The 12,478-nt window shown below is 38.7% G+C and overlaps 1 long non-coding RNA gene across 2 annotated transcripts in view; it reads right to left on the reverse strand.

Moving 5' to 3' along the window:
• Nucleotides 1-5,160: 5,160 nt before the first annotated feature.
• Nucleotides 5,161-12,478, reverse strand: part of LOC103905217 — a 13,529-nt gene continuing 6,211 nt past the window's right edge. For both annotated transcript variants that reach the window (XR_657937.2, XR_002086294.1), the window contains exons 3-4: nt 9,829-9,988; nt 5,161-5,526 (exon numbers count right to left, since the gene is read on the reverse strand). This is a non-coding gene — a long non-coding RNA (uncharacterized LOC103905217). The remainder of the gene's footprint in view (nt 5,527-9,828; nt 9,989-12,478) is intronic.

A 12,478-nucleotide genomic window follows, 5' to 3' on the forward strand; every position in this document is an offset into this window, starting at 1 on the left:
GGGGCGCCCGGGCGCCGTCCCTCCTTCCTGCCCCCCTTCCCCCCCCTCCGCCGGTGCTTCCCGGCCCTTGTCGTTTCGGCCAGCGCGGGGTCCTGGAGGCATACTCGCTTTGCAGGAGACCTGCCGGTTTTCTCCGGGAGCCCCCTCTCAGCGCCCGCTTTGCCAGGCAAAGTTCGGATGTGCGGCTGGCGGCCCTCCGGAGGGTCGCCGGGAGCCGAGCGCAGCGCCGTGAGTCTGGCGAAGAGGAGGGAAAAACTTGCAGCTTTTCGATCAGACTTTATGCTTTTGTTCGCGTATCCGTTATTTTAAATGCTCACAGCTGGTAATAGTGCATAAAAAGCATAAGAAATGGCAAGAGTAATGAAATTAATTTCTGTGTCTTCTCACGAATGACCCGAGGTGAAAAAAGCTGCTCTGTTCGGCGTACATCGGTAACACGGGTGGTAGCGACGTTACAGGCACACGAGAGCATCAACTTCTGCGGGCCTTAGATGTGCTGTTCAGAGGAGAAAAAAATAATTAGCAGGTAGTAGTGACTGCAGTCCAGTTACAATACTTATTATTGTAATTTATTTTTAAATGTTTGGGGCTGAGGTTTTTCACACAGTTTCAATCCCCCAAATAGTTTATTTCATCACTGTTTTATCACTATCTAATATTTACTGCTCTAATCATGGACTGATGATTTTCTCCAGATTTGTTTTTTGACCGGGGGAAGGAATTTTTACAGCTTGCGTGATGTCAGGTGTAGGTACAGGAGCATAAGAATTGCGGTAGCAGGACAGGCTAGCTTTTCGCCATGCTTTTTATCTCCTTTTCATGTTCTCATCTGTGCCATATGCATCCAAGCAAGGAAAGAAAATGTATGCTTAAGCCAAGTCTGAGTAAAAACCTGCGTGGGATGTGTTTGCGTGTCGGGATCGATGGAAAATAGCATTCTTTTCTCATGTTTTAAGTTCATATATTGTGAGTAGTTAGCTAAGGATGACTGAATTTTGGGAAGCGAAGCATAAATTTTGCATGTAGCCTTTATGAAGACTGATGTTAGCTATGTCTCGAGTACATAGGGTATAGCTAAGCATTTTTTCTAATTCCTGTGTCATTACAGATGGGAAAAAAGGTGTAACAATAACTATCAATTTCACGAAAAAAGTGCTGTGCTAAAGCGGTCGCTTTCCATACTCACTCCATCATTAGCCATGCAGTCTGTACTGCTAAAGCAAAAGTATCAACTCGTTTCATACATACCAATGAACTTTTTCTAGCTGGTCATTAAGCTCCGTTACTATCCACCAGAAGCCTTAGTTGAAAGAATCTGTATACTATTGCTCATACAGATCACTCTTTACTGTACAACTTCTGACACATTGGTGTAGGAATGACAGTATTTTTGAAGTTTTGTGTGAGAAATTGCTTGGCCCTATTTTGTTATGTAGAAGACAAGATTGACCCTTCCTAGGAATATAAATGCCTGCGCTTTTATTGAAGTGAAAGGGTTTGATGCAGCAAGAGGACTTAGCCCATTCAAAAGCACAGCAAAGTAATGACATCCTATATTCATTAGGAGAAAAGCTAGGTGAATTTAGGGAAATCTGAATTGATGGGGTCACTTTCTTTTATGCTCAGTGGTGGCTTTAATGTTTTTTAAAGACAAAAAATTTTCGTGGACATGTTTGGGAGCACATTTCATGCAGCAGAAGTTTAAGAGAACAACATTGTACACAAATACCGTGCAAAGGCTCCACTGTTAGAACCACAACTGAAACACAATCATACAGTAAGTTCTTACCATTTGCTTCATGACCAAAATCCTAGGACAACCAGGACATTGGGACCTTGTGACTTCTCCGATGCTCCAGTTTTCATGCCTGAGTTTGCCACATTCTCATTTTCGCAAGCTTGGGAACAGCCAGCAAAATCCTCACCGAGGGCTATTGCGCAAGGCTATTTCCATCTAGTTCCTGTGTGTTGTGGTGCCCAGATGAAGCAAGCCAAGAAACGCAGCTCTTGGGGCTGTGTCTCAGTCGTTCCCTTTCGTAATAGCATGTGCACACAGCTCTTGGGGCTGTGTCTCCCCTTTACGAAAGTCGTTCCCTTTCGTAATAGCATGTGCACTGTCTACATCAGTGGAAAGGGAAAATGAAACTCAGGCATGCCAACAGGCCGCTGTCGTCAAGTGCCCCCCTTTATGTTTCATGGTTTATTGGAACACGTGAGAGGCTTTTATGAAAATAGTAACCTGCTTCAAAAATTGTTCATTGTAGTGCTTTACAGCAGGGGATGGGAGGGGATTATGTACTAGAATACAAATGAAAATACAGTTCAACTTTGTTCGGTATCTATTGAAAAGCAAACAGGAACTTACTTATCTACCTGTAGTCTTCTTCAGTATTTTTTTTTTTTAGACAGGTAGAGAAACTGTCACATTTTTCCTTTCTGCCGATGTTAATTCATATTGTATAGTCAAATGAGTAGCCACACCAACTTCAGTGGGATTGTGTGTGTAAGTGCTGCTTATCATGACATACTGATGGAACTGAGCTTAAACTGACATTTAAGAAGTGATTATCCACTCAGGCCACAAAAAAAGAAACTATTTTTACAATGGAAAACTTCCTGTTGTGTATAAACGTGAAGAATTAACTCTATTGATTAACTCAACTTTTAGAACAGCCTAATTAGAACAGCTCCTGATAAGGAAACGTGGATTAATGACAGTGTTTATTGGGATGCAAATAGAGTGAAAAAAAACTAAACACCAACCGTGAACTCAAGGTAAAAAGAAATTCAGTTTGTGAATTCCAGTCGACATTGCTCAGAAAACTTCCTTCCAGCAACGGAACTGCTTAGCAGAGAGAAAGGAAGGGAGGCCACAGGAGCTGCTGTTTTCTCCTGTTGGTACAACGTTATTAATGTTGATGGCATTTCTCTAGCAAATGTTTCACATAAATCATGTATCATCACTTGTGACAGAATGATGGCATAAAGGAATATTACAGTTGCCCTGTGATCTACCTTAAGCTAATTGCTTGCATATGTTTCATTAGTTTTCAACTGACAGGAAGAAAACTGATTAAAAACATGGATTTATGTTCTGATGTACACTTCTCAGATGGGGTTAAGACTTTTAAGTCTTCTCCCTCTCTTCTGTCCCTACCCATTCCAGATCTCTGTAATGTCCTTTTTCTATTATTCTGATTTCTCCTATCTCTTCCCACATGCAGGGTTGTTTGCCACATCTCTAACTCCATCCTTTCCATCTTTGTATCAATCCGTTGGTCCTTCCCTTTCCTTGTTCCTTCCAGATCCATTCTGTCTTCTAAGCTGTATGATTTCTGGGGCTTTCTGTACCCATTTAGGACTCTCACAGTTGCATATTTTCTTCAGTACTCTGATTTTTAACTCTTGTCTAATACAGTGTTTCCAGACCTATAGTCCTTACGTTTTGTTTCTTTGTTTTCAAGAAGGACATGTTTCTAATGCTTTGATTTGAAAAAATCAGGGAAGACATACCTAGCCCATCCCTAGATTGCCGCTACTGCTGGTAGGTTCCTGTGCTTCGATTTCTTATAAGGGAGCCTCACTGCCCGTTGCACACAAAGATTGCTGACATACGGAGTGCAGAAAGCAAAACCTGTCTGTTACTGAGGGCTAGCCTGCTCTCAGAGAAGAACTTTAAGACACAGTGACAGCTAAGCGGCACCAGGCAGTGGTGCCTACATACAACCACAAGCCTGGGTAGCTCCCGAGCTACTAGAAATAAGCATTTTGCTTTTCTTTGGCACCTGCCACTGCTGCACTACAGCAGTCCTCTCTGGCGGGCCAGAATCCATTCATCACGGTGCACTGCTGCGAGCATGTGTTGTCGAGTGCGGCATTCCTAGCAGTTTTGTCTGCCAGTGTCAGCATCAGGTCTGCTGGTCTCCTCACGTGCTTTCAACTGTTTTATTATAATTCCTCCTCACTTCCTGTTTGTTGCCTGCTATTTTTCTGCTGTTGCTGCTGTTTTTCCATTCTTTCCAGTCCTCCCAGTCTCACAGTCCAGCTGTCCCTCCCAGCTGCCATGGACCCCACCATCTCCCATATTCTACCCTTTCTGCTGCTGCAAGGGCATCGCCCACAGCCTCATTCTCCCTCTGCAGGAAATAACTATCATTCCTGCTGTACTACACACCATGGCTATTGGAAGACATTAGTTAAATAACTAAATTGTCTTGAGACTGAGCACCATGTAAGGGTTACAGCATGATCGTATTTGTTCTGGGCAATCAACTTGATGTAATGGGAAACTCAATCCAAAGCCGGATCCTAGGAAAAAGCTGGGTGAGACTATCAAATACATAATGTTACCCTTGTCTAGTGCAGCACTGTGCAGAAACTTCACACTTCCATGAAATGATCCTCAAAAGGGCAAATTTGGCCTAGAAGTCTTGTGGCTGGATGGTAATCTATCTGAGAAATCACCTTCCTTTTCTACTTATTACAAACTCTTTCAAATTCTGAGATTCACATTCCTATTTCTGGAAACAAATCCATGACCCCAGATAATTAATTTGCTTTAACAGTCAACAGGAAAATGGAACTGCCATTTATCTTTCAGCTTGACTTTGTGTACAGACTCAGGCAATTACATCTTCATCTTTCAGTTAATTTTATCTGCTACAGACTCAGTTAAATTTACTTGCAGATTTCAGTTATTTCCTGAAAGTCTGCAGGATATGAGCAATTGCTCTTTATATATTAATCACTGAAATGTTTTATCCTGACTTCCTAAGGAAATAAAGCTTATATGAGCAATCCATATGTTTGTGTGCACACTTCTTTATCTGTCCTTTCACTCTGCCCTGTCTCTATCGAATTAATTGACTAATTTCAACCTATCTGAAAGAAAATACGTTCTTTTAGAGATGAATTGTGTACTCCTTAAATGCTGTTGTCCCTAATAGTTTTGGTTTTTTTTCTTCCTTTCACCGACAAAAAGGTAGCAATATGAACCTTCCACCTATTAGACTGAAGGAAATCCACACACAAGAGCAATGAGTGCCCCAACCATGCAAAAAGCTTCAGTTGGTGAACAGAACTTATTAGGCGCTGTTGTAAGCCACAAATGCACAAGGAACCAACTCAAGCACTTTTGCTGCTCATAGAACGTCTGGTTTTGTTCGCTTGATTTTTCTTAAAATCCTGAATGCTGGGTCACATGGCATGCATGGGAATAAAGTTTGACAATAATTATTTTAATGATTATTTAAACACTTCTAGTAAAATTTTAAGTTTCAAATGGCTTTCGCTGATTATCTGTAATGAAGGAGGTTTCTTGCCTTTTTATAATTGTCAGATGCACAATCATAGCTTTTTCCATAAGGTCAGCGCATTCTTGTGGCTGGAAGAGGTCCGTATCTGCTTGCTTTCCACCAAGAAATGCTGTAAATGGCTGCTATGCCATCAGTGGCCCAGAAGAATGAGGGATATGACACCATCTATCCCCTGTGCTGCTCAGAAGACGTGTCCTCTGAGAATTGAGGTCTACAGATGGAGCAGGTAAAAAAATAAAAAGCTGAAAGTTAGAAGGTGACAATGCAGTTGTATTACCCTCCACCCAAATTCATGCTCTCGTAGCCCCCTTTGTCCCTGGCGCAAATTCAAAGAAGTTGAAAGTGGCAGCCGGGGAAGGAAATACTCTGAGAAATTTGTCAAAATAGTGACATTATGATTGAAGGAGCACAGCTGCCACAGGAGAGGATGCAGACTTTGAGGGCAGGCATGAATCTTCACTGCTCTTGGGCATATACTGTCAGATATGTGAGGATAACCCAGAAATCACTTTCTCCTTCATGATCATTAAGCAAGAGCTGTGCAGAGATTAGGGCACCCGAGAAACTGAAGTCAGACTCAGAGGAGTTGCAGGAGAGGACAGACCCTTGTGACAGAATGCAAATACCGTAACTTCTTACCAAAGGAGAGAAGTTCTACTGGAATTTAGCACAATACACGGGTGTGTCTTTGCCATGATAATGTTAGGCAAAACTTGGGGAAAAAAAGGAAGAACAACTGACTTTCCTGAAATTTTATTACTGGATGTACTCAAGATGGTAATAACATTGTAGCTGTGATGCTCTAGAGATACAATCAAGTGATCTTTCTGGGGAAGCTAATTTACATGATAATTATTTTATTAGAAATGTATACAATTGATGAAAATACAGACAATTTGGAGAGCACATAAGCTCCTCTCCAACTGTCCTATTTTCATTTTTTGTGTGATGTTTTTAACTTTTACAAATATTTCACATGATCTAGACATACCTGTTTTATATATCCTTGGTCAAATTTGCATCACAATGAAAAATATATCTGCTTAGCTTACAAATGAACTAATATTATTCCCTACTGACTTGCATCAGATTACTTTAAGGTTATTATTGTTTATAATTTTTGTTCTGAAACACAAATTCATGGTCCCACATGTGGTGAGCCCTGTCATGTTATTTACTACAGAAATAAAGAATGAAAAGTGGCCACCGGCTAAGTTAATACCTAATTTCTTTTTCATTTCATGCATTGGTGGAGTAACCTCACTGTATTTTTCGATGAATTCTAAAGGTTTGCATTCAACACACACCATAATGATGTAACAAATTACCTAATGTTTGCATAAATGCAAAAATCCTTAATGTAAGCATGCCCAAGGTTATTTGAAATTGCATTGCTGAAACAGAACAGGCAGTAAGTCCCACTGCAGTCCATTTTAGAAGGATTGTAAACTTCAAGTTTTCAGACATGTCCGCAATTCTCATGTATTTCAAGGCCAATTCTTTCAAAAAAAAATCTAAATCTTAAGTGTGCAATATTCTTTTATTTTAGTGCACGTGGAGAATTTGCCTGTTAGACATCCGTCTTGTGTCAGTATCGTACTTCAGCAAAATACAAAGAGAGTCACATAGTCACTTTGGACTTAATTGGCATAATATTCGTTGGCATTCATTGCAATGAACAGCGTATTTCCAGTGTAGCAAGTGGTAGGAGTGCCACTTCAAAAACAGCTTTTCTACCATAAGCAGGAGATCTTACTCACAAAAGAATTAATTTTGGTGAAGAGGTTCTAACTGAGAGATTTTCCAGCTCTCATTTTCATGCATGTTGGTTGCAGATCTGTCTGGTCTTTTATATTTGCATATGTTTTGCCCATTACATTTGTTGGTATCACAGAAGTTATAAGAATTAAGGGCTTTACCAGAAGAGAGAGCTACTTCATGGGAGGCTACAAGATGAATTTACAGCATGTCAGCAACTCTGAGCTAATGTGGCAGGGGAACATATTTTTATTACGAAAAAAAAATCCTTATTTTTAATTAACTGTCAATAATTTATAAGGAAAGTAATAAAATTACTGCATTTTTTACTCCAATTCAATTTGAAGAGAAAAACTAAGTATTTTTTCCCCTTTAACTAGACGTCCTGTATTCCACTTAGTTACAATCTCAGATCTCCTCTGCTCTTCTCTGTCTCTGCCCTTAAAGATTAATGAAAAACACTTGGAAGTGCAGCTGACTGGGACCTCTTCAATGAAACAATTCTTTAGCTGGAAAATACTCATTCACTATACACTAAGGCACTTGCAAGAACCTAGGTGCTTCAACAGGACTTTTAATGAAATGCAAAACTCAAAGAGAGCGAGAGGTATAATAGGTAATAGCCTTGTGATTGTGAAACTCCCTTGGGAGATAAGCAGCAAATTCAGGAGTCTCTTCTGCCTTATTTAGGTGTTGGGCCTGAGATTTTTTCTTCTTGATCGTAACTTAAGTCTCCTGGCTGCTAGGTGTGAGAGAAACCGCTATAGAGCTGGTCCAACGATTATTCTGTCTGTCTGGGATGTTGGGTACTCAGCTTCATGGCTTTGTTGCAGAGAATTTAAACAAAATGTACAAATAAAAAAGTCGTAATCCATCTCTAGCTTAGGCAAACCACTGCAGAGTGGATTTCCTGGTGGTTGGAGTGGATTTCTGGGACAGGGAGGAATGGCAGCCCTGCAGACTGAACCTGAATCTTGCACATCCTAGGTAAATTCCTCTCACTGCCAGACTATTATCTGTGCATCCATAAAATTGAAAGGGGTTAGTGTCATTTAATAAAGAAAAAGAACATTTAAGAAACCTTAAAAAGTTTTACAGGATAAAAAAAAAAATTTCCTGGTCTAACCTGATATTGAGCATCTTTCGTCAACAGGGGACAGATTTAATAAAAAATATTTATGATTATACATGATTATAAACTCACAATATTTCAGTTCGACTGTGATTGTATTTATATCCTGATATCATTAAGAATGACTTCTGTTAGCAGTGAAATCTGGTACTCTATGATTGACAATGTTCTGTATATAGAAAGGGAGAGTCTCACTTGAAAAATTTGACAGAAAACTTGAAGAACTTTATATACCTTCCAAGACAGTGTTTTATAAATTTTTGAGAAAAATCCAATGGCCCCTAAATTCTTTGCACAAGGTATAATCTTAAAACTATCAGGTAACACAATGTTGTAATTTTATAACAACACATAGCTGCTAAGTAACATAGAGTCTCATTTGAAAAATTTGACAGAAAACTTGAAGAACTTTATATACCTTCCAAGACAGTGTTTTATAAATTTTTGAGAAAAATCCAATGGCCCCTAAATTCTTTGCACAAGGTATAATCTTAAAACTATCAGGTAACACAATGTTGTATTTTTATAACAACACATAGCTGCTAAGTAACATAGTAACACATAAGTATTTGGTAAAAATAGAAATAGGTCTTAATTCTTTCTCATCATGGATGTCAACTTTTTTTTGCTATTTAGGCTATTTTTCCATTTTGAGGCTAGACATAAATTCAGATTACAAATGTTTGCTTCTAAAGAATATTTACTGGAAGAAGAAAAGCCTAAAATAGTATGTCTTAGCAGGTCTCTTTTTTTGCAAACAGGATTAACACAAATGGTGCTGCCAGATGATGATTAATGGTTCTAAAAACTATAGATCTGCATTATGTAATGCATCTCATATCCTTGAAATGAGGACTGTAATTTGTCATTGTTTAGAGCTAAAATTACAACAGGTAATTTACAAGAATAGATTGTAGTGTTTTATAATTGCATTTTTTTAATTCATATGGTCTTATATTAGATCTCAGAGCAACGCATTCATTTTCTGTGTAGTGACGTGCAATGGCTGGATAATCAATTATACATTTGTTTAGCTAAAATGACCTCTATCATATTTCTCATACAGTATGGTACCCTGTAAGTAGCACCACAGAATAAAACCACACTCCTCCCACCAAGAAGCACTCATTTTCTACTTTTATTTCCTCATCCATACTCAACGCCGTGACTGGCAGGGTTTGCAGCTCACCCTTGGGGTTGGAGCCCATTCTGCCTGCTCATGGGAATTACCTTCTGGTCTCTTGTCAGCATGCCCTTACGGGGTGCTGCTTTCTCAGGGGCCCTCCCTGGCACCCCTCCTTGCCCCTGCTGCATCCCCCTGTTTTAGACAATGAATGAATTCTCTGACTGGCCTTGGCTCATATCAGGGATATGGCTCATTGTATGCTGCAGAGTTCATTAAAAGGCACGCGATATTTCACGTTCAAAGAATTTCTCTCTCTGAACCTCTCTGTACTCTTTCACAGAATTACAGAAAATTTATGTAGAAGATGCCAGACAGAAAATCCTGATTCATGGCATTTTTTTATGGGAATGCACTAAGAATCCAATGTTTTGGCTTGTGATATGGTCTAATGTGCCCTAATCATTCGAATGGGAAATTCCATTAAATCAGTGACTTACGGTTCTGGAATTGCTCAGTGACCTCAAGTGCTGGAGGACAGATGTAGCTTGCCTTCTTTATTTACGGGTGCTGGCTCATAAATGTATCTTGCTAGCTTGGACAACAGAGACAGCTCCCTTGTGGGCCACTTAGTTGAACTTGACTGAAGAATGTCTGCCCCTGGAAAGAAAAATATTTGGTTTCCAACAGAGAACTGGAAGTTTCTGTGCCAAACAGTACAGTGTTTGGAACAAGCTAGAACAGAATGGAGAGAAGATTAAATTATCATGCTAGGACTGAAAGTTATTATATAGATAAGTAAAAACATAATACACCTATGCAGGTATCTGCCTACTATGAATGTTCTTCCTTTTCTATTTTCAAGCAGTGTTAACTGCATAAAGCTAATGTGTAGTCAGTCCTTGGTACTTGCTTTCAAAAATATAGGCACATTTTGTTAAATGTGTAGCATAGGCAGCAAGTGATATGGCCACATCAAGCTGTTAAAAAGAAGACAAGTGCAGGTCAGATACGTCTTCAGAGACTTTACAGGGCCCTGCAAAATTAGTAGTAGCCAGAGCTAAATGCCTTTGTATCTAGCATCACATACAATTAAAGTATAGTCCGGAGGTGCTCTGTGTCTGCTCAGAGATGTAAAAATTTATTCACTATTAAGAATCAATATATTATACAGATTTTTAGTTCAGAACCAGCATATTTGAATCAAGGAGAAATATTGTCATCTGGTGAAGATTTCAGCTTTCATCACACACTCAGATTTGAATTTTGATCACCCCCTTCCAAACACACATCCACTCTAGATATCTACATGTGTATGTGTGTGAATGCGTATGTATGCATACCTGTGTTATTTTGGCAATGGTGCTCAGATCTTGTTCATAATACTATTTTCCGTTATCTGTCCTTGCATATCTCATTTCAGTTGACACAATATATACTTATAGATTCAGAATTTGAAAGGGATAGGAAAAGAAAAGAATGCATATTTTCGGTAAAGGCATCTGTGTGGTTTTGTGTAAGATTTTTATAAGACCGAATTGAAAGAGGACAAAGAACATCATAAAGGTAAACCTATAGAATTTAATGGAATGTTATAACTTTGTTATATTTTTTTATTTATCTTACAGATTTCATTAGGAAGTAATAGTCTCATTATAGAATCTTGTAAGATAATGTCAAAAATAAAAAGGACACATATTCAGATAAATTCTGTAAGTTGTAATTTCTGTAGAATCCTGCCAGCCTCCTCACCTCTGGTGAGTTCTAAAGGGTTTTCTGTAGAGACTCTATTATTCAGTCTGTTCACAGGAAGGCTGAAAGCCTGGATACAGCTGGACGATACACGTGCCTTATTCAGTGAATTACTAGTAGCTATCATTTGCTGCCTTGCCACAGCAGTAACAAAATAGTAACGGAGAGCAGAACTCCCATATCGGGTAACACACATGCGCCAGCTGTCCCTTTAACCCACTGCTCTCCTCCTTCCTCGTAAACCCCCTTTTTTTTTTTCGTCTTTAAATATTACATGTTTTTCACTTACGAATAATACTTTGTTTACAATGTTACATCTTAAGTACCCAGTGATTTCATGGAAAATTCTGTGTTTGTAATGGAAATAAAATACTCACTTCACACTGATAAACGAATCACAGAAGTTTGCCCTTCCTGTTAGTATTTGCGTAACTTTAAGAAATATCTTTGCATCATGTACACAGGTGCCATGTGATGCAGGAGTTACCATGGAAACAACACTATTGAATGGCAAAATCAGGCTTCAGAATAGCTTTATCTTAATCACCTTCAATTTTTCCATATGTTCCAAGTATTTTTCTCTGTTCAACATGGAGTGAACATGAAACATAACAAATCTGTGGGTTGAAGAATGATATGCTTCACTTGCACAACTTTTCAGACATTGCCGTCCTGTTTTAGTAATAAATTCCTTTTGTTCCTATTATGACTTGTATAAAAAAGACAAGTAATGGACAAACCATATATGTGCTTTATCTACATATCTTCAGAAGATATTGTAAGGCAGACATCTCCCAATGGAGACTTTAATACTTTAAGCACTCCATAAGTAATGGTGATCCCATAAAAGGTCCATCACTGGTGTCACACTGTGTTTTATGGAATAAAGAAGAATGGTTAGTTTGAGAGGGGACCCGAGAGGCAGAGGGGACCCACACCCAACAAATTTGTGGATACTGTACAACTGACCCCAGCCACTATTCTATCATATTAACCTCTACCAAACAACGCTCCTTCTTTGAATATAAATTTCATCATATGAAAGAGCTTTTATTTGATTCTTTGTATTATAAGATGTTCTTGAAGGAAACAGAAAATGTACTTGATGTAATGCTGTACATAATATATGTATAATATATACATATATATATAAAATATAATATATACCTCTACCAAACAACGCTCCTTCTTTGAATATAAATTTCATCATATGAAAGAGCTTTTATTTGATTCTTTGTATTATAAGATGTTCTTGAAGGAAACAGAAAATGTACTTGATGTAATGCTGTACATAATATATGTATAATATATACATATATATATAAAATATAATATATATGCTCGAGGGTAGGAAGGCTCTGCAGAGGGACCTGGACAGGCTGGATCGATGGGCCCAGA

The sequence above is a fragment of the Aptenodytes forsteri genome, unplaced genomic scaffold, assembly GCF_000699145.1.
Source record: "Aptenodytes forsteri isolate BGI_AS27 unplaced genomic scaffold, ASM69914v1 Scaffold166, whole genome shotgun sequence".
NCBI classification, from domain to species: domain Eukaryota; kingdom Metazoa; phylum Chordata; class Aves; order Sphenisciformes; family Spheniscidae; genus Aptenodytes; species Aptenodytes forsteri.